Below are 20,590 nucleotides of genomic sequence, written 5' to 3'. Positions count from 1 at the left end.
GACTTTATTTTCCTGGGCTTCAAAATCACTGCAGATGGTGACTGCAGCCATGAAATTAAAAGACGCTTGCTCCTTGGAAGAAAAGCTATGACAAAACTAGACAGCGTATTAAAAAGCAGAGACATTACTTTGCTGACAAAGGTCCATATAGTCAAAGCTATGGTTTTTCCAGCGGTCATGTATGGATGTAAGAATTGGACCATAAAGAAGGATGAACGCTGAAGAATTGATGCTTTTGAGCTGTGGTGTTGAAGAAGACTCTTGAGAGTCCCTTGGACTGCAAGGAGATCAAACCAGTTAATCCTAAAGGAAATCAGCCCTGAATATTCATTGGCAGGACTGATGCTGAAGCTGGAGCTCCAATACTTTGGCTACCTAATGTGAAGAACTGACTCATCGGAAAAGACTCTGATGCTGGGAAAGATTGAAGGCAGGAGGAGAAGGGGATGATAGAGGATGAGACGGCTGGATGGCATCACTGACTCAATGGATATGAGTTTGAGCATACTTTGGGGGTTGGTGAAGGACAGGAAAGCCTGGTGTGCTGCAGTCCATGGGGTCACAAGGAGTTGGACATGACTGAGCGACTGAACAACAACAAATCTGTAATTTGCAAAAAAAAAAAAAAAAAGAGCTGAAGATGACTTAATTGTTCAACTTTTGGGTACAGAGGCATACACTTTTACTATGATTACTAAACCATGACTTCATTGGATCTTTGTAAAAAATCCAGATAACAAAATAAAACCAGGAAAGATGTGTTATCTGTAGTTATCTTGGCTAGACAAGAAAGGGTAACTTTTTTCCCTTCTTTTGATAGCTATATTTTTTAAAATTTCAAGATTAAACATACATTTCTTTGGCACTAAGAAAAACAACAATTACTTTAAAAACAAACACTATCCACCCAGGCACAATAACAACACTAGGTTGAAACTTTAGATTCAGTTAAAAATGTTCCCCAATAAGTTTAGGAATTGAATTCACATTTGTAACATCATAAAGAATTTACTATAGGTCAAAGGGAGACTGTGAGCCAGTTGGATGTATTTGTTGATGGAAATCGGTTGTCCACAAACCTTAGCTAAACATTAGACTCAGGGCCAGAACTAATGCTTTCTTACTCTTGCTTTTCTTACCAATAATAGCAAGTAGCATGAGGATTAAGTGATTGTAGAAGAGTTTGCTTTGCTTAATCAGCAGCTCACTCTGAAATTGCTCAGCTCCAGCAGGGGTAGGTCTGGGTGAACAGATGGCCAGGCTGAACACTGGGAAGGAGGCTGGAGTTCTGGAAGGGGCTCTGAAGTGGCCGGAGTGACCAGGGATAGGAGGAGCAAGGGTGTTTTTCCTCCTGTGTGTATTATCATGTGTGCCTCTGATGCTCAGCCGATAACTTGGCTTTGTTTTTTTTTCCTTCCTGCAGGCAGTGTAGAGTGAATTGTGCTGAGATCTGCAGAGAGCAACCCAGAGAGAAGCAGTGAAGTTGTAGACTGCAGCGGAAATGAACTGGCCCACGTGAGCCTGCCCAAGCCCTGGGGCAAGGCCTGTGTCCCATTGCTGAGGTAAGAGCCCTCAAATCCTAGCCTGGGGACCAAGAAGGTAAAATGCCTCCTGGGATGCTGGGATGGGATGTTGGACACTTAATCTTCTCAAGATCAGGAGATTAAGGCCACTTCTTTCTGGTTCAAACCATCAGCTTCTATTTCAGCCCAATCAAGGGCAAGGTCATTTGGTGGCCTAAGAGGTTTTGATTTTTTAGGGCAGGTCTTCTGGACTCTTAACAGAAAGTTGTGTTTTCTCAATTGCGGGTGAAATTTGAACTCCCAAGGGAATGAATTTATCCTTTAGGTAAGACTGCACGAAGCTCAGGGAATGCTTAAAATTGGTGCACCAGCTCTGTTCTGCTGGGGAAGTTGTTTTTAGGAAACAACCCCCCCCCTCCCCCCCGCAAGGAATATAGTGACAGAAATTACCTGGAGAGGTTATTGCAAAATAGTCCATTAAGCTTCCTAAAAAGTGACTTAAATTACCTAGATATGTTCTGATTATAAAAGTAAAATGGAGAAATAATGACGAGGAAGAAAAGAAAACACGCCTGAAATCTTAACCCCTGTTAACAGAGCTTCAGGTAGTTGCCATTAAAATTACTCTTTAGGCCTCCAGGGCACGTTGGCTCTTCCTGCGTGGAGGCAGAGTGGGGAGGCAGGGGGAATACTGGGGAGCTAGGAGAACTCACCTCTCCCCTGGAGGCTATCCTGAGCTGATTTTAAATATTCAGGAATTTTGCAAATTGTTTGTTAAAAATTGTTGGCGACTTGAAATTGGCTACAGTGGGAAAACTGACATCACTGAAATCAGCCAAGGCTGCAAACCAGGGACGTTTTGCTTTGGAAATTCTAATGGACCTCCCCCGCCCCTACTCCTGCCCCGAAGCTGGGAGGCACAGGGCAGGTCACTTCACTTGCGTATCCCTCCGCTTCCTCCCCTGTGAACTCTAAGTGCTCCATAATCATTAATTGAATAAATGAACGAGTTTCTGTTCTTATTATCCCATAAAGTGAGTCCCATAAGAGTGAAAATGAAATGTTTTGCATGCTGTAAGTTTTCCTGCCCCTAGAGGGGAGGGGCTTTAATTGATTGGTAAGTCTTTGGTTTATTGATGGAGACAAACTGGTTGGAACTTCTCCTTTTGGCTCTTGCTTCTGGGGAAATTTGTGAATTACTGACACCCTTTCATACGGGCCGATGAAAGCTCTCCATTTATGGACCAACATCTGGGGCAAATTTCCTTCCTGGAAAAAGCAAGAAATCAAGAGAAGTGTGAAAAGGAAGCCCGGGGCGCTGCTGGACGTGAGAGCCAGGGTTGAAATCAGAGCTTTGGATTCACAAGCTCTGATGCGGGGAGGAGTCGGGGGGTTGGGGTTAGAGAGGAGCAGGGGCACTTCCTGCCAAATGTGAAACTTAAACAAAAGCTCTTTCTTCCAGGCCCTGCTGTCAGCAGATTAGAACTAATTAAATTAGCATAATGGAACCCCAACCTCTGCCCCCTCCCTCGCTTTCTGAACCTTCTGGCTCCTTTTCGCCACCTCCTTTAAGTAGCCTGCAAGAGGGGATAGGGAGAAGGCAGGGGATCAGAGTACTGTGTAGAACTGTAGTTTGGAAAATTACAAAAGTAGAAAGGACTGTAGAGGCCATCTGGTCTCACACTTTCATTTTAAGAAGCCTGGTCCCACAGCTGTGGTTAGCAGTTGTAGTTGCTGAGGAGGTGTGTGCTCCAGGGGAGGGAGGGATACCGGTTGTGAGAGGGTACTGCTCCCGAGGCCATGTGCTCACTGAGCCTGTCTGCACCTCACAGGGGCACAGGTGGGTGTCCTCCAGGTGCCAGCTCTGCGCCCCCCCCCCCCCCCCCCCCCGCCCCTCACCCCCAGCCCTTCCTCTATCTGACATGCCTTTCTGGTACGCTTGGAGTTAAGTCCTCTTCCTTCATCAGGAGCTTGGCTTTCTAGGTTAGTGAAACAAGTTGAGATGTTATCTGAGAACCTTTTAAGGCATATATATATATATATATATATATATATACTTGGAAGGGTTAGAGAAAGGCGTTGATTGAGCTCATGGTGGCGTCAGGTGCCCTGCTTCTGCTTGAGACACTTGCTTTAGGTTTGAGCCAGGCTTCACAGTAGCTGCATGATTACCTTGTCTTTCTCAGTTTCCTCGTTTGAAAACTGGGCTGAATAATACCTACCTTGAGTGAAGGTTAATAATTATATATATTTTTTCCTTTTCTTGCTTAGTCTCTATGTCATGTCCGATTCCTCTGAGACCCCATGGACTGTAGCCCGCCAAGCTCCTCTGTCCATGGGTTTTCCCAGGCAAGAAGACTGGCGTGGGTTGCCGTTTCCTTTTCCAGGGGATCTTCCCAACCCAGAGATTGAACCTGGGTCTTCTGCATTGCAAGCAGATTCTTGACCACTGAGCCACCAGGGAAGCCCAGATTAATGATTATTTTCATAATGTTCTGCCTACAAGGTGAAAGGGTTAGGGTTAGGCTTATTAGATGATAACCATCACTTTTTTCCCATGCAACTTTATTGAGATATAATTGAGAGACAAAAACCTGCATATATTCAAGTCTCAAAACTTAGTGAGTTTTGACATATGCATAAACTTACGAAATTTTCCACAAAGATCGTGAACATAACCGTTATCCTCCCAAGTTTCTTCTTTCACCTAATCCTTCCCTTCTGCCCCCTCTGTGTCCTGCCTCCCATCCCTAGACAACCACTAATCTGCTTTATTGCTGTAGATTGGTTTGCATTTTTTAGAACTTTACAAAAATTGCATAATACAGCATATTTTCATCTAACACTCAACAGAAGTATTCACTGTGCTTGTGCATCAGTAGTTCTTTCCTTAGGAGAAGGCAATGGCACCCCACTCCAGCATTCTTGCCTGGAAAATCCCATGGACAGAGGAGCCTGGTGGGCTGCAGTCCATGGGGTTGCTAAGAGTCGGACACGACTTCACTTTCACTTTTCACTTTCATGCATTGGAGAAAGAAATGGCAACTGACTCCAGTGTTCTTGCCTGGAGAATCTCAGGGATGGGGGAGCTTGGTGGGCTGCCGTTTATGGGGTCACACAGAGTCGGACACGACTGAAGCAACTTAGCAGCAGAAGCAGCATGCATTCTTTTTGGATGAATACCTAGGAGTAATATGTCTGGGTCATATGGAAGGTATATGTTTAGCTTAAGGAGCTGCCAAACTTTTCTAAAGCAGTTGTACTAGTTTATATGCCCACGAGCAATGTATGAACGTAACAAGTGCTCCACTTCCTTGTCAGCACTTGATGTGGTCAGTCTTTTTAATTTTAGTCTCTCTCGGTCGCTGCCCCTGACCTCGGATGTGGGGTAGCTCCTCTCGGCTGCACTAAGTGTTGTCTGGAACAACAGACTGGTTCCAAATAGGAAAAGGAGTACGTCAAAGCTGTATATTGTCACCCTGCTTATTTAACTTATATGCAGAGTACATCATGAGAAATGCTGGGCTGGAAGAATCATAAGCTGGAATCAAGATTGCAGGGAGAAATATCAGTTACCTCAGATATGCAGATGACACCACCCTTATGGCAGAAAGTGAAGAGGAAGTCAAAAGCCTCCGGATGAAAGTGAAAGTGGAGAGTGAAAAAGTTGGCTTAAAGCTCAGCATTCAGAAAACGAAGATCATGGCATCCGGTCCCATCACTTCATGGGGAATAGATGGGGAAACAGTGGAAACTGTCAGACTTTATTTTTGGGGGCTCCAAAATCACTGCAGATGGTGACTGCAGCCATGAAATTAAAAGACGCTTACTCCTTGGAAGAAAAGTTATGACCAACCTAGATAGCATATTCAAAAGCAGAGACATTACTTTGCCGACTAAGGTCCGTCTAGTCAAGGCTATGGTTTTTCCTGTGGTCATGTATGGATGTGAGAGTTGGACTGTGAAGGAGGCTGAGCGCCGAAGAATTGATGCTTTTGAACTGTGGTGTTGGAGAAGACTCTTGAGAGTCCCTTGGACTGCAAGGAGATCCAACCAGTCCATTCTAAAGGAGATCAGCCCTGGGATTTCTTTGGAGGGAATGATGCTAAAGCTGAAACTCCAGTACTTTGGCCATCTCATGTGAAGAGTTGACTCATTGGAAAAGACTCTGATGCTGGGAGAGATTGGGGGCAGAAGGAGAGGGGGACGACAGAGGATGAGATGGCTGGATGGCATCACTGACACGATGGATGTGAATCTGAGTGAACTCCGGGAGTTAGTGATGGACAGGGAGGCCTGGCATGCTGCGATTCATGGGGTCGCAAAGAGTCGGACATGACTGAGTGACTGAACTGAACTAAATTGAACTGAAGAGGTTTGTGGTGATATCTCATGGTTTTATGTGGATTTCTTTGAAGATTAATGGTGTTGACTATTTTTTCATGTGCTTATTTAGCATCTGCATATTTACTTTGGTGAAATGTCTATTCAGATCTCAAAGAAGGCAGTGGCAACCCACTCCAGTACTCTTGCCTGGAAAATCCCATGGATGGAGGAGCCTGGTAGGCTGCAGTCTATGGGGTTGGGAAGAGTCAGACTAAACTGAGCAACTTCACTTTCACTTTTCACTTTCATGCATTGGAGAAGGAAATGGCAACCCATTGGAGAAGAAAATGGCAACACTCCAGTGTTCTTGCCTGGAGAATCCCAGGGATGGCGGAGCCTGGTGGGCTGCCGTCTATAGGGTCGCACAGAGTCGGACACGACTGAAGCGACTTGGCAGCAGCAGCAGCAGCTATTCATGTCTTTTGTTTATTAAATGAAATTGGACTGTCTTCTTATGATTGGATTGTAAAAGTTCTTTATATATTCTACAGACCAGTTTTTTTAATTGGAGACTTTGCAAATATATTTTCTAAATCTGTGACTTGCTTTTGGTGGGAAGCAGTAACACATTAGCAATTACAATTCAGTTGGGTAGTACTGTGCTCAGGGAGTACAAAGGAAGATCAGTAATCTTAGGATGCAAAGTCAGGGAGTCTTTTAGTAGGTAAAGGTATGTGAATTGGGACTTAAAAGAAATTATACGTTAGCTAGGCAGGGGAAGGGCAGTATAAGTAGGAATTTGTATGTGCAAAGGCATGGAAATATGCACCATCATGGTGCATGCCCAGTTGTAAGTCATTTGATTGGAGCTCTGGGATTTGGCGAGTGGAAGGATGTGGTGTGGGCTGGAATCCCAGATGCCCTCCTACTGGCTGTGCCCCTCTTTTATTTATTTATAACTTTTAATTTTGAAACAATTATAGGTTCAGTTGTAGTTGCAGAGATAGTACAGAGAGGTCTAGGGTATCCTTTAGTTTCTTCCCCTGATTTCATCTTACACAATTATAGTACAGTATCAAAAGCAGGAATCTGAGTTTGGGTACAGCTGTGCGTAGAACAATGTCTCATTTTCTCACATGTTTAGATTAGTGGAGCCACCACCACAATCAAGGTGCAATCAACTATTCCTCCACACAAAGGTCTCCCTCATGCCACCCATTCATTGTCATGCTGGGCTGGCCCTTTCTCGCTTTTCTCATCCCTATAATTTTGTCATTTTCATAGTGTTCTGTAAATAGAGTCATAATAATATGCAACCTTCTGAGACTGGCTTGTTTTCACTCATCAGAATGTACTTCAGGTCCCTCTGGGTTGTTGAGAGTACCAATAGTTTGCTCTTTTTTTTTTTTTTTTTTATGATGGGTGTTATTCCATTGTATGAATGTATCAGTTTCACTATTGACCCATTGAAGGACCTTTGGGTTGTTTCTAGTTTTTGACTATAACAGATTCAACTGCTGTGAGCAATTTCACACAAGTTTTTATATGAACATCAAATTTTATTTTTCAAAAAAAAGATACCCCCCAATTTGTGTGTGTGTGTGTATTTTTCCAGGATAAATGCTCAGGAGGGCAATTGCTGGGTTGAATGGCAAGTGTGTTTTAAATTTTTTAAGAAACTGCCTAACTATTTTCTAGAGTGACTGTATGGTTTTCTGTCCCCACCAGCAATGTAGGAAAGATCTACTTTTCCACCTCCTCATCAGCATTTGCAGCATCCTTTTTTATTTATTTTATTTTTCATTGGAAAAAAGCACTCTAATTCATCAATTTGAACACAAACATTTCTTCAAAAATTAAGAAAAAAAAAAGCTTTTTATTTTACATTGGAGTATAGCCAATTAGCAATGTGACAGTTTCAGGTGGTCAGTAAAGGGACTCAGTCATACATATACATGTATGCATTCTCTCTCCAAGTCCCCTCCCATCCAGGCTGCCATGTGATACTGAGCAGAGTTCTGTGTTCTATACAGTAAGTCCTTGTTGATTATCTATTTTAAATATAGCAGTGTGTACTTGTCCATCCCGAACTCCCTACTGAATGAAGTAAATCAGACAGAGAAAGAGCAGTATCATATGACAGTCCTTATATGTGGAATCTAAAAAGAAATGATACCAATGAACTTAGAAAACAGAAAGAGACTCGCAGGCTTCTCGCAGGATTGCCAAGGGAGGGAGTGGCAGGGAAGGATGGGAGAATAGTTAGGGGGTGTCTTCTTTTTAATATCAGTTGTTCTAATAGGTGTGCAGTGGTAGCTCATTGTGGTCTTCATCTGTGTTTCTCTAGTGGCTGGTTGTGTAACTCTTTCCCTTTCTGCTCTCGGGTTGGCTATGATAATCTCGACCCCAGCCTGTACTTTTTAAATGTGAGACGCAAAAGGAAGCTGACAGCTCCCTCTCACCATTTCTGGAGCTGCCTTGGAAGTCTGGCTTCACTTGTCTTCTGATCCAGTTACCTGGCTGTGGGATCTTTCTTCATTGTCCTGGGTGGCGCTAGGAAAGGGATAGTTTATAGACTTGGGTGTTTTTTTCAGGAGGGTTTTTTTTTTTCTTTTTTATTGTTTCCCACAGATGAGCAAACAACCTGTGCTGATTTTTTACTAGGCTCTGGGGTAAGTTCTCCTCCACCCCTTCCTTCCTTGGTCCCCATATGCCAGAATATGTACTTCCTGGCAGCTGAGATGAAACCTTTGGATTTGACTCTGGATGACTTTTCTCAGTGCTTGGAGGTCTGAGGTGCCAAGGGAGGCTACCATGGCCTCAGGCCCTCTCTGTGCTTGGGATCGTCTCTTCTTTTTACTTATGGGTAGAGAGGCGGCTTCAGTGTGCTGGGAAAAATAATAATGTTAGCTAAGAATTACACAGCAGTCATACTGGATAACAAGTGCTTTGTGTATATTTTCTGATTTAATTCCCATGACAAACTGACAGATGCCGAGCCTCAGATTCCTTACCTGTAAACAGGTCAGTAACCGTACCTAGTGGGTAGATTGGGAAGGATAAGTAGGGGTGGTATAGTGACTTACCCTAGAGAATGCTGGTTCCCTCTCCTCTACAGAGGCCCTTAAGAATTATGAATACTCAGCTGCACGGCAGTACTGCACTGAAAGAAAATGAGGTGTCTGTATACCTTGTCCCACTTTAATCAAAGATGAGTGTCCATTCACTCAATCAGCATTCAATCAACTTTAAGAATAAGAATGTAAGGTGTGCTTGCTTCTGTACTAGGCACCGTGAGCCCTAGAGCTACAGTCCTTGACCTCATACAGCATGTGGTCTACAGAGAGAAATATGAATTGATTAATAACACAACCAAGTGTATACTCATGGACTGTGGATTTCTTTAAAGGAAATTCTGTGGTGCTGGGTGAGTTAACCAGTCTGAGGCCGGAGGATGCCTCCTTGGGGAAGTGATTCTGTTTGGAGTCTTATTCCTTAGCCTTGATCTACTGCAGAGGACCTTGTGGAACGTTCTGCAGGGTCAGTTCACTTTCTGCTGTGTCCTGACTGTAGACTGACCCAGTGCATGGTCATCCTAGTGCTCTCCCACCCCAACAACCCAGGCTGTTTTGTGAGGTTACTCATCCCTAACCATTACAGCTGCTGCTGATCCCATGGGGATGGAGACTAAGCTCAGGGTCACACCTCACAGGGGTGGGTCATCATTTTCTGTTGTTTCTTTGTTTCTGAATGTTCTCATGACTCGGCCAACTTATTACTCAACCAAACACAGTGAGCTACCATGGTAGAGTTATTCATCACACAGGTTTTTTAAAAACCATCTTTATTGAGATAGGATTTGTATTCCCTGAAATTAACTTGCTTTAAGTATAAATTCAGTGATTTGTGGTAAATTTACTGGGTTGCACAACCATCACTAAAATCCACTTTTAGAACATTTCCATCATCGGTTGGGTCATCTTCAAATGGAAAAATCAAGAAATTATTTTTCATGGAAATAGATTCTTAATTATTTTTTGTGGAATTAGTTCTGTGCTCCCTGTAGAAGGATCTCCTTAATTAATTCAGTTAGTATTTACTGAGAGCCTGCTGGAGACCACAGCTGGGCTAGGTGCAAAAGGCAATAGAGAAACAAGCGGAGACGGAGGCTGAGATGGAGGCTGACAAGCTTCCGTTGAAGATACATTGTTAGATGTGATCTACCTGCAGGTTGGGCTTCCTTGGCAACTCAGACAGTAAAGAATCTTCCTGGCAATGCAGGAGATGTAGGTTTGATTCCTGGTTCAGGAAGACCCCCGGAGAAGGAAATGGCAACCTACTCCAGTATATTCTTGTCTGGGAAATCCTGTAGCCAGGGGAGCCTAGTGGGCTACAGTCCATGGAGTCTCACAGAGTTGGACAGGACTTAGCGACTAGATAATAGCCTGCAGGTTATAGGTTACCTGTGGCTGCTGCAGGGCAGGTGATAATTTTCTATCTTGTGGCTCCTAATTGATGAGACAAGGGCCATGCTTTTGCAATACCTGCTGATTGCACTGAAATTACTGGCTAAGCTGGAGGGAAGCATACTCTGCAATATCTGCACATGGTTGTAAGCTTGGGCAAGAGTGGTTGCAGGATCTGGGAAGAGAGGAGATTGGGGGTGCTGTTTGCAGTGTGGAGATTCCACAGGTGGACTTGGGGTGAGTGGTGAGGTGTACCAGAGGAGGAAAAGAGTGCCAGGAAAGTCAGGGATGCTTGCCTGTTCGGGTGGCCAACAGCCTAGGAGTGCATCTGCATACAGTGGGGTGGAGATTGGGGGCAAGGTGGGAGGTGTGGATACTAGACTGAGGAATTTGGACTGGCTGGAGCAAACAGGGAAGATGCTATTTCAAGTCTCCAAGGAGGGGGCGTGACTATTCAGAGCCGGGCTTGGGAGAGTAATCTTGTGTGATCTGAGGGATAAGAAGTGGGCATGGGTTAGGAGGTTCGTAAGTATCCTAATGTTAGGTGATGTGGACTTGGTGTAAACAGGGGAAGTGGGGCAAGGAAAGAAGTGGATGGGAGAGAAGATTCTGCCAGGTAGGGTAGAAAACCTCTCTGTCCCAACTTCTCTTAGGGTCCATACCTGCCTTACCCATCTGCCTGTTGTACTTCAACCAGCCTCTCAGATTCAGCCTGTTCCAAAGCCAGGCTCCACAGCCTCCTCCCTGTCATGCTTTCCCTTTGCCTGGTGTGCTTTTCTCTCCCCTCCATGCCGCTCCTTGTCCTACTCCTCTTGCCCAGGCAGAAGGAGAGGAACCAGAAAGAAGTGGAACACTTATCCTGGTGGAAGGTAGCACCATTGAAGGTAGTAGTGAGAGATTTCCAGGGAGGGAAGTGCCAGAAGTCAACGAGGTGAGTGAGTGCAGACACTGAAGAAGGGCTGGGGACTCAGGGCTGGGACTCAAGGTGAGTGAGGTCGCTTGGGCACAAAATTTAAGGAGGCCCTGGCTGTGAACCTTGCGTTGCATAACCCTGAGAGCGAGGGTCCTAGACCAGGTTCCTGCAGAAAACTGGTGGTTGGAAGGATGCCAGCAACTTAGGAGAAAGCATTAGCTTTCAGAAAGGTAAGGACCAAGGGTGGAACTGTTTCTTCAGAGGATCTCCTTCGGTAGGAAGCTTCCTGAAGCTGCCTGGGGGCCTGGCTGTCTACTTCCTCCTTACTGCAGGACAGCCCCTTAGGGTCTCTACAGATTCTCTAGACTTCCTGGAGCACAACGTGAAGACCACTGCTTAGATATAGCCCCACTTCTTATCAGAGAATTCTGAGACCCAGAGAAATATGTGACTTGTCTAGGGCCACACATGGAGGGGTGACCATAGGGGTCTTCTTTATCTTCCTTTGATGTGTGACCTTTAGTTGCTTTATCTTCGCTTTTCACTGTTCCTCCCAATCTCCTTCTCCCTCCTCTACCAGTGAGAATTGGCAACAGCTGATACTCAAGGACTGTTGGAAGACGGAGGGCTAATTCTGAGTTCATTTCTAAAGTGCCTGCTACTTAGCATTCTTTTAGGGGCTATTCCATTCATTATTCCTATAAGAACCTTTCTAAGTAGTTGTCATTGTCCCATTTTCTTGAGAAGATTGAGGTTCAGGAGGATAAGGGGCTGGCTTAGATTTGCATAGTTACTAACTCATGCTGCCTGATACCCACTATGTATTTCTTTATTCATACAACTGAGTGCCTGGAAGCCAGGCACTGGTTTGGTGCTGATATGGTGCAACCAAGGGCTTCCCTGGTGGCTCAGTGGTAAAGAATCTGCCTGTGATGTGGGAGACAAAGGTTCGATCCCTGAGTCAGAAAGATCTCCTGGAGAAGGAAATGGCATGCTGCTTCAGTATTCTTGCCTGTAAATTTCCATGGACAAGAGGAGCCTGGTGGGCTACAGTCCATGGGGTCACAAAAGAGTCAGATGCAACTTAACGACTGAACTATAACAACAGCAAAACAATGGTACAAACAAGGAGGCAAAAATCCTACTGAAACCTACTCTATTTGTCCTCTTTCTCCTGCAGGGGATCAGCCTGTGCTTCCTCAGGTCTCCGGCCTCAGGGTCTCTGGGCTGCCTGTGGTAGCTGCTGTGTTTTGGGCTGTTGCTGAGATGCTGTCCACAGCTAAATTCATTCCTCAACCAATATGTCTCATGGCCTCCTTTCTCTGTGCCTCTGGGTTGAGGAAACTTTCCACTTGAATCATTCAGAGGCCATACAGGCAGTTTATTCCTCAAGGAACATGGTTTTGCATCAGTTCTTAGCTTTATCATCAGCCATTTCATTTGGCCACCACCCCTGAGCAGAACTGTGACTCAGCCCCATGATTTAGCCCTGATAGGCAAGTTATTTTGGCCTCCTCAGCCCCAGTGAGAATTTGGACTCAATGTTTTCACTTGTCACTTTAGACTGTTTGCCAGAGTTTGTGGAAAAAGGCATGTATTATTAATGCCTTTGCTGGGAATGGCTGCGCCTTGCCAGGTTGTCATGTGAGCCCTCTGAAAAGTCCCGGGCTGCAAGGCCCCCAGCGCTCCTAGGCCCAGGGGCTCAGGTGGGAAATGTGATCCTGTCCTACAGAAACTGCAAATAGCCACAGAGGGTGGAGAGAAACTTGGAAGGGGTGGATCAGGGTCTCACCTAGGAGTTCACAACTGCCTAGTGAGTGTCTCATGGGGCTGACTCCATCCTGGCGCTTCAGGGGGACCCGCCTTTCTTTGAACGTCTTTTAGTCTGGTGGCCTCCTCCCCTCTAAGACAAAATGAACATATTAAAATCAGTTTAGTAATATTTAGAGAACCATTTTACAGTGGATGCTATGCTGGCCACTTGAAATAAGTGATGTAGTTTTAATCTTTAGAACAAATCCTTGAGGTAGAGCTTGTTAGCTCTGTGTAAAGGATGAGAACACAGCGTCTGAAAGGTAGAATGAATTACACAAGGTCGTGTAAGTAGTAAAGAATGGAGATGGGATTCTAATCCAGAGTCATCTGGCTTTGAGGACACCATGAGCCACCAGACACGACATAATTCCTCCTCTTTCCTTTGGTTTGTTCCTACAGTTGGTCCCAGCCCCTCTGTCTCTCATTCTGTGGCTTGTCATCACTCTGTAAGCGGGGACTTGACTAGAGGTCAGTGTCAGTTGGGTCAAGGTTTGGTGGAGTAGATGGCGGGGCTGCAGGCTGGTCTAGGGCTGAGGATAAATGGCTCTGGCTCCTTCCCCTCTGTCAGCCGAAATGACTCCTCTTCATGTTCTACTGTGCCAGGAGCTCAACTCTGAGTTTAGAGAAAATAATCTAGCAACATCACTTGCTTGCTTGGAAAACCTCCTGAATGTCTGAGCAGATAATCCTGTTGAACTCCGTTTCTCATTCTGCAGCTGTCATACCTTTACCCTTCACAGCTTAGTATTTCTTAAGTAAAACAGGCCCACTTTCATGACTCAGCCTTTGCACTGTTTTTTCCCCCTGCTGTTGGGCGTACCTTTTTTTGCCTGGTAAACTCCTAGTCATCCTTCAAAACCCAGAGTGAACATTACCTTTTCTGACTTCTGACTTCTGAGTTGGCACCACCCCCAGCCCTTAGTTCTTGATACCATACATGATCTTTCCACCTTTCAGTTTATGGGTCTTCCCCTTCCTCTAAGGTCTCAGGAATAGGGACTGGACCCTATTTATTTCTATATCACCTGTACTTGGGTGATATATTTGTGTGAACAAATGAATGAGTGCTTATCAATTAAACTATTAAATGTGAGTTATAGGTGGCCCCACTAACTGAAAATCCCAGGGACTTTAGAGAAAGAGAAGTGATAGGCTAAAGCTGTGGGGCTCTTGATTCATTGCCAGGTGAGCCAGATTGTGTGCTAGGAGCATCCCTAAAAACGGGCCCCACTGCAGAAAGAGAGGGTCCCAGAGGAATGAAGTGAAGCCTCACAGTTGGGGAGCAAAGCACCCAGCCTGCAGTCTCAAACTCTCCCCAGCCTGCCTCCCAGGAAAGCTGGCTGCACACCGGGAGAAAAACTGGGCATTCTGAATATTCCCAAAAGGAAGGGGAGGTGGGCAGCATGTAGGGGAGGAACAGAAGCAGAGGCAGGAGAAAGTTCGGGGTAACCTTTCTTTCCTTAACTGTGGTGCTGGGGGCATCCTGCTGGCCAGGGCTTCTGCCCCATGGTGGCTCCTGAGGATGCAATGTGAGCTGAGTCTGAGTGAATTTGGAGCTAGGACCTGGATATGTAGGCCATTCTGTGCCACTGGGCCTCATGCCCATTTAATTCTGCCTTCTCCAACTGCTGCTTGAAGGCACTTAGACTTTAGACATGGTCAGATCTGAGTTTAAATAAATCCTTGTCTTCAGTTCAGTCGCTCAGTCGTGTCCGACTCTCTGCGACCCCATGAACCGCAGCACGCCAGGCCTCCCTGTCCATCACCAACTCCCAGAGTCCACCCAAACCCATGTCCATCGAGTAGATGATGCCATCCAACCATCTCATCCTCTGTTGTCCCCTTCTCCTCCTGCGCTCAATTTTTCCCAGGGTCTTTCTTCAGGGCCTTTTCAAATGAGTCAGCTCTTTGCATCAGGTGGCCAAAGTATTGGAGTTTCAGCTTCAACATCAGTCTTTCCAATGAACACCCAGGACTGGTCTCTTTTAGGATGGACTGGTTGGATCTCCTTGCAGTCCAAGGGACTCTCAGGAGTATTCTCCAACACCACAGTTCAAAAGCATCCATTCTTCGGTGCTCAGCTTTCTTTATAGTCCAACTCTCACACCCATACATGACCACTGGAAGAACCATAGCTTTGACTAGACGAACCTTTGTTGGCAAAGTAATGTCTCTGCTTTTGAATATGCTATCTAGGTTGGTCATAACTTTCCTTCCAAGGAGTAAGTGTCTTTTAATTTCATGGCTGCAATCACCATCTGCAGTGATTTTGGAGCCCCCCAAAACAAAGTCTGACACTGTTTCCACTGTTTCTCCATCTACTTCCCATGAAGTGATGGGACCAGATGCCATGATCTTCATTTTCTGAATGTTGAGCTTTAGGCCAACTTTTTCACTCTCCTCTTTCCCTTTCATCACGAGGCTTTTGAGTTCCTCTTCACTTTCTGCCATAAGGATGGTGTCATCTGCATATCTGAGGTTATTGATATTTCTCCCGGCAATCTTGACTCCAGCTTGTGCTTCTTCCAGCCCAGTGTTTCTCATGATGTACTCTGCATATAAGTTAAATAAGCAGGGTGACAATATACAGCCTTGACGTACTCCTTTTCCTATTTGGAACCAGTCTGTTGTTCCATGTCCAGTTCTAACTGTTGCTTCCTGACCTGCATACAGGTTTCTCAAGAGGCAGGTCAGGTGGTCTGTTATGCCCATCTCTTTCAGAATTTTCCACAGTTTCTTGTGATCCACACAGTCAAAGGCTTTGGCATAGTCAATAAAGCAGAAATAGATGTTTTTCTGGAAACTCTGTTGCTTTTTCGATGATCCAGAGGATGTTGGCAATTTGATCTCTGGTTCCTCTGCCTTTTTTAAAACCAGCTTGAACATCTGGAAGTTCACAGCTCATGTATTGTTGAAGCCTGGCTTGGAGAATTTTGAGCATTACTTTGCCAGCGTGTGTGATGAGTGCAATTGTGCGATAGTTTGAGCATGCTTTGGCATTGCCTTTCTTTGGGATTGGAATGAAAACTGACTTTTTCCAGTCCTGTGGCCACAGCTGAGTTTTCCATATTTGCTGGCATATTGCGTGCAGCACTTTCAGAGCATCATCTTTCAGGATTTGAAATAGCTCAGCTGGAATTCCGTCACCTCCACTGGCTTTGTTCATAGTGATGCTTCCTAAGGCCCACTTGACTTCACATTCCAGGATGTCTGGCTCTAGGTGAGTGATCACACTATCGTGATTGTCTGGGTCATGAAGATCTTTTTTGTACAGTTCTTCCGTGTATTCTTGCCACCTCTTCTTAATATCTTCTGCTTCTGTTAGGTCCCTACCATTTCTGTCCTTTATCAAGCCCATCTTTGCATGAAATGTTCCCTTGTTTTGGGCATTTTAATTTTGAATTGTGTAGCACTGAGCAAAAATAAGAGAGTTGTTATGGATCAGTGAGCGATATCAGGATTAGTGATCACTATCTACAGGCTTTCTGCTAAGTGGTTTATGGCATACCCTAAAGATAGGTGTTGTCATCATTCTGAAGTCACAGATACAAGACTAAGGTTCAGAGAGGCTAATACATTGCCTAAGGTCACACAGTGAGTAAATGATACAATCGTGTAGTGGACCCAGGTTTGCACACTTGATCCATTAGGCCACTTGCCTCCAGGTTGTGTGATCTTAGTCACCTGGGGCTCACTGATTCAGTCTAGTTGGCATGGCGTCTGGGGAGCAATGTATATAGCAGGTACTCCAGATGGTATTAAGGTCTAGCAAGTTCAGGAAATACTGTATGGTACTTTCCTGCCTGTAAGGTGTGACTCATGGCTGGCCTGCAATAACTATTAGCTGTGACTATTTCAAATCCTGAAAGATGATGCTGTGAAAGTGCTGCGCTCAATATGCCAGCAAATTTGGAAAACTCAGCAGTGGCCACAGGACTGGAAAAGGTCAGTTTTCATTCCAATTCCAAAGAAAGGCAATGCCACAGAATGCTCAAACTATCGCACAATTGCACTCATCTCACAGGCTATTAAAGTAATGCTCAACATTCTCCAAGCTAGGCTTCAGCAATATGTGAACTGTGAACTTCCAGATGTTCAAGCTGGTTTTAGAAAAGGCAGAGGAACCAGAGTTCAAATTGCCAACATCTGCTGCATCATGGAAAAAGCAAGAGAGTTCCAGAAAAACATCTATTTCTGCTTTATTGACTATGCCAAAGCCTTTGACTGTGTGGATCACAAGAAACTGTGGAAAATTCTGAAAGAGATGGGCATAACAGACCACCTGACCTGCCTCTTGAGAAACCTGTATGCAGGTCAGGAAGCAACAGTTAGAACTGGACATGGAACAACAGACTGGTTCCAAATAGGAAAAGGAGTACGTCAAGGCTGTATATTGTCACCCTGCTTATTTAACTTATATGCAGAGTACATCATGAGAAACACTGGGCTGGAAGAAGCACAAGCTGGAGTCAAGATTGCCGGGAGAAATATCAATAACCTCAGATATGCAGATGACACCATCCTTATGGCAGAAAGTGAAGAGGAACTCAAAAGCCTCGTGATGAAAGTGAAAGAGGAGAGTGAAAAAGTTGGCCTAAAGCTCAACATTCAGAAAATGAAGATCATGGCATCTGGTCCCATCACTTCATGGGAAGTAGATGGAGAAACAGTGGAAACAGTGTCAGACTTTATTTTGGGGGGCTCCAAAATCACTGCAGATGGTGATTGCAGCCATGAAATTAAAAGACACTTACTCCTTGGAAGGAAAGTTATGACCAACCTAGATAGCATATTCAAAAGCAGAGACATTACTTTTCTGACTAAGGTCCATGTAGTCAAGGCTATGGTTTTTCCAGTGGTCATGTATGGATGTGAGAGTTGGACTATAAAGAAGGCTGAGCGCCGAAGAATGGATGCTTTTGAACTGTGGTGTTGGAGAAGACTCTTGAGAGTCCCTTGGACTACAAAGAGATCCAACCAGTCCATTCTGAAGGAGATCAGCCCTGGGATTTCTTTGGAAGGAATGATGCTAAAGCTGAAACTCCAGTATTTTGGCCACCTCATGCGAAGAGTTGACTCATTGGAAAAGACTCTGATGCTGGGAGGGATTGGGGGCAGGAGGAGAAGGGGACGACAGAGGGTGAGATGGTTGGATGGTATCACTGACTCAATGGACGCGAGCCTGAGTGAACTCCGAGAGTTGGTGATGGACAGGGAGGCCTGGAGTGCTGCGATTCATGGGGTTGCAAAGAGTCGGACATGAGTGAGTGACTGAACTGAAGTGAACCGATTATTTCATAAATTAACTGAGAGGATATTTTATCATAGGAGCTTCCCGGGTGGCTCAGTGGTAAAGAATCTCTCTGCCATGCAGGAGATGCAGTTTTGATCCCTTAGTTGGGAAGATCCCCTCGAGGAGAGCATGGCAACCCACTCCAGTATTCTTGCCTGGAGAATTCCATGGATAGAAGAGTCTGACGGGCTACTGTCCATAGGGTCTCAAAGAGTTGAGGACAACTGAAGCAACTTAGCACGCAGTGTATTTTATCATGCGAAGACTTTCATCTTTTAAAAATTCATTAGTCTTAGAGCTAGAACTTGGAAGTAGAAGTTAAGAGAAGTAGATTGTGAATTGTGAATCTGCAATCTAAAACTGTATACTCAGAACTATCTGTACGTGAAATGAGCTGCCTTCAGAGATCCCTGTTCCTCCTGTTGAAGAAATCGGCTATACCACAAGGCCGGTGTGCTTTAAGGACCTAGGGCCAGGTTAGTGACTGCCCTCTGCACGCACATGCTGGGGAGGATTTGGGTGTGTGAAGGTTCCAACAGAGGTGAAGTTGAGGAGCTATGCAAAGTCAGAACAGATTCCAACCCTGGAAGGGAAAGCAGGAAGGAGGAGTGGCAGAAGCCAAAGCAAGTAGATATTCTGGGGCCATTGCTTCCTGCAATGTGTCCTGGGCAACCTGCACTGTCTCTTTCATAGCTTCTGAGTCGCTAGAACCCCAGTCCTGCCATCAGAGCTCTGAGCACTTGATGTTTTACAGGGAATGCTTGTGGGCACATATCTATCTCTTCCCAGGATTCCCAGGTCTTTCTGTCTTTGTTTTTAAGTTCTCAAGGCCTACACTGTGAGCACATACATTACAGATCATAGTCTGGAAATCTTGTCTCGTCAGAGCCTGGAGGAAGGCTCAACCCCCTACGCTGGCCCATTGACCTTTTGTTTCCAACCTCAACCTTGATGATAAAACTCAGCATAGGGATTCCTCTGGTAGACCAGTGGTTAAGACTTCACCTTCCAATGCAGGGGGTGCAGGTTCAATCTTGCTAAGGGTCCCTTAGCATCCAGGGAGCTAAGATCCCACATGCCTCGTGGCCAAGAAACCAAAACATAAAGCAGAAGCAATTAAAAAAAAAAACAACTCAGCATAAGCTTTCTTACAGACTAAGAACAGTCATTAAGACCCTGCTAGAAGGAAACCAGCTGAATGGTTGCCTACGCTAGGTTCTAAGATCCATGACGTTATTAATAGCTGCCGCCTTGAACACTGATTGTGTGCTGGGTGTTTCTTTTGTCATTTATTTCTCCCCATAACCCGATGATAGAGGTAGCACTATCCCTGTTGTACCAATGAATAAACTGAGGCCCCAAAATTCAGCTAAGTTGCCCTAGGTAACAGAGCTAGTAAACAATGGACTTGGACTTCACACCTATCTCTCTGTGAATCACAAGTTAGAACTAATTATGCATATATAGTTTTGCCTTATTGGAGTAATAGGAAGTTTTGCTTCTTTTGATGAGGAACCTTAGGGATTGGTTACCCTGACAACTGATGAGAGCAAAGCTGTGTAAAGAGTGTATCACAGGGATGGCAGATCCTTATACTCATGTTTGAACTCCTCTCTAACCTTTATTAATATGGATAGCCATGACCTTCCCAAAGACATCTTTTGATGACTTTGGCAGAGAGAGATTTCTGTTGCTAGTGACTCTCAGTGAGGTACCATTAATGCTAAAGTGGTGGCTGACTATGTTGGGACTGTTGGGCTCTGAGGCAACTATGTTGAGGGCCAGGAATTTGTTCATGAGGAATGAAAACAGGTGGGAAGATTCACTGAGAGGAAGGGAGTGTGAGATGTGCATCATTTCATCAACCTTGAGATAAAAGGGCACCTGTGTGTATTAACTTTGAAAAGGAGACCATCTGGCCCCATCGTGGTTGGCCAACACAAAGAGATTGTCTTCTGATACATAGATCTGTTCTGTTAGAAGAACAAAAATCATCCAAGAGAGGTAAAGAAATTTGAGGGCTTTCTCCAACTCAAGCTTTATTTTCTGTAACTGTGAACAGATCTTGTTTTTGGTTTAACATCATTTCAGTACTCAAGATGGCGGGTCCTCACTATCCTCTTCTTTCTGATTGCCTGTCTGCCATCTTTTCTTCCAGAAGCTCCTTTGGGCTCCAGTTTGAGCTGGGTGCTCTTACACACTACCATTTCTCCTTTCCAGGGGAGAGGAGAGAAGCAGGGAAAGGAAAGGAAAG

This window comes from Budorcas taxicolor, chromosome 1 (genome assembly GCF_023091745.1).
Source record: "Budorcas taxicolor isolate Tak-1 chromosome 1, Takin1.1, whole genome shotgun sequence".
In the NCBI taxonomy this organism is placed as follows: Eukaryota; Metazoa; Chordata; class Mammalia; order Artiodactyla; family Bovidae; genus Budorcas; species Budorcas taxicolor.
Note: the sequence above shows the minus strand (reverse complement) of the source record.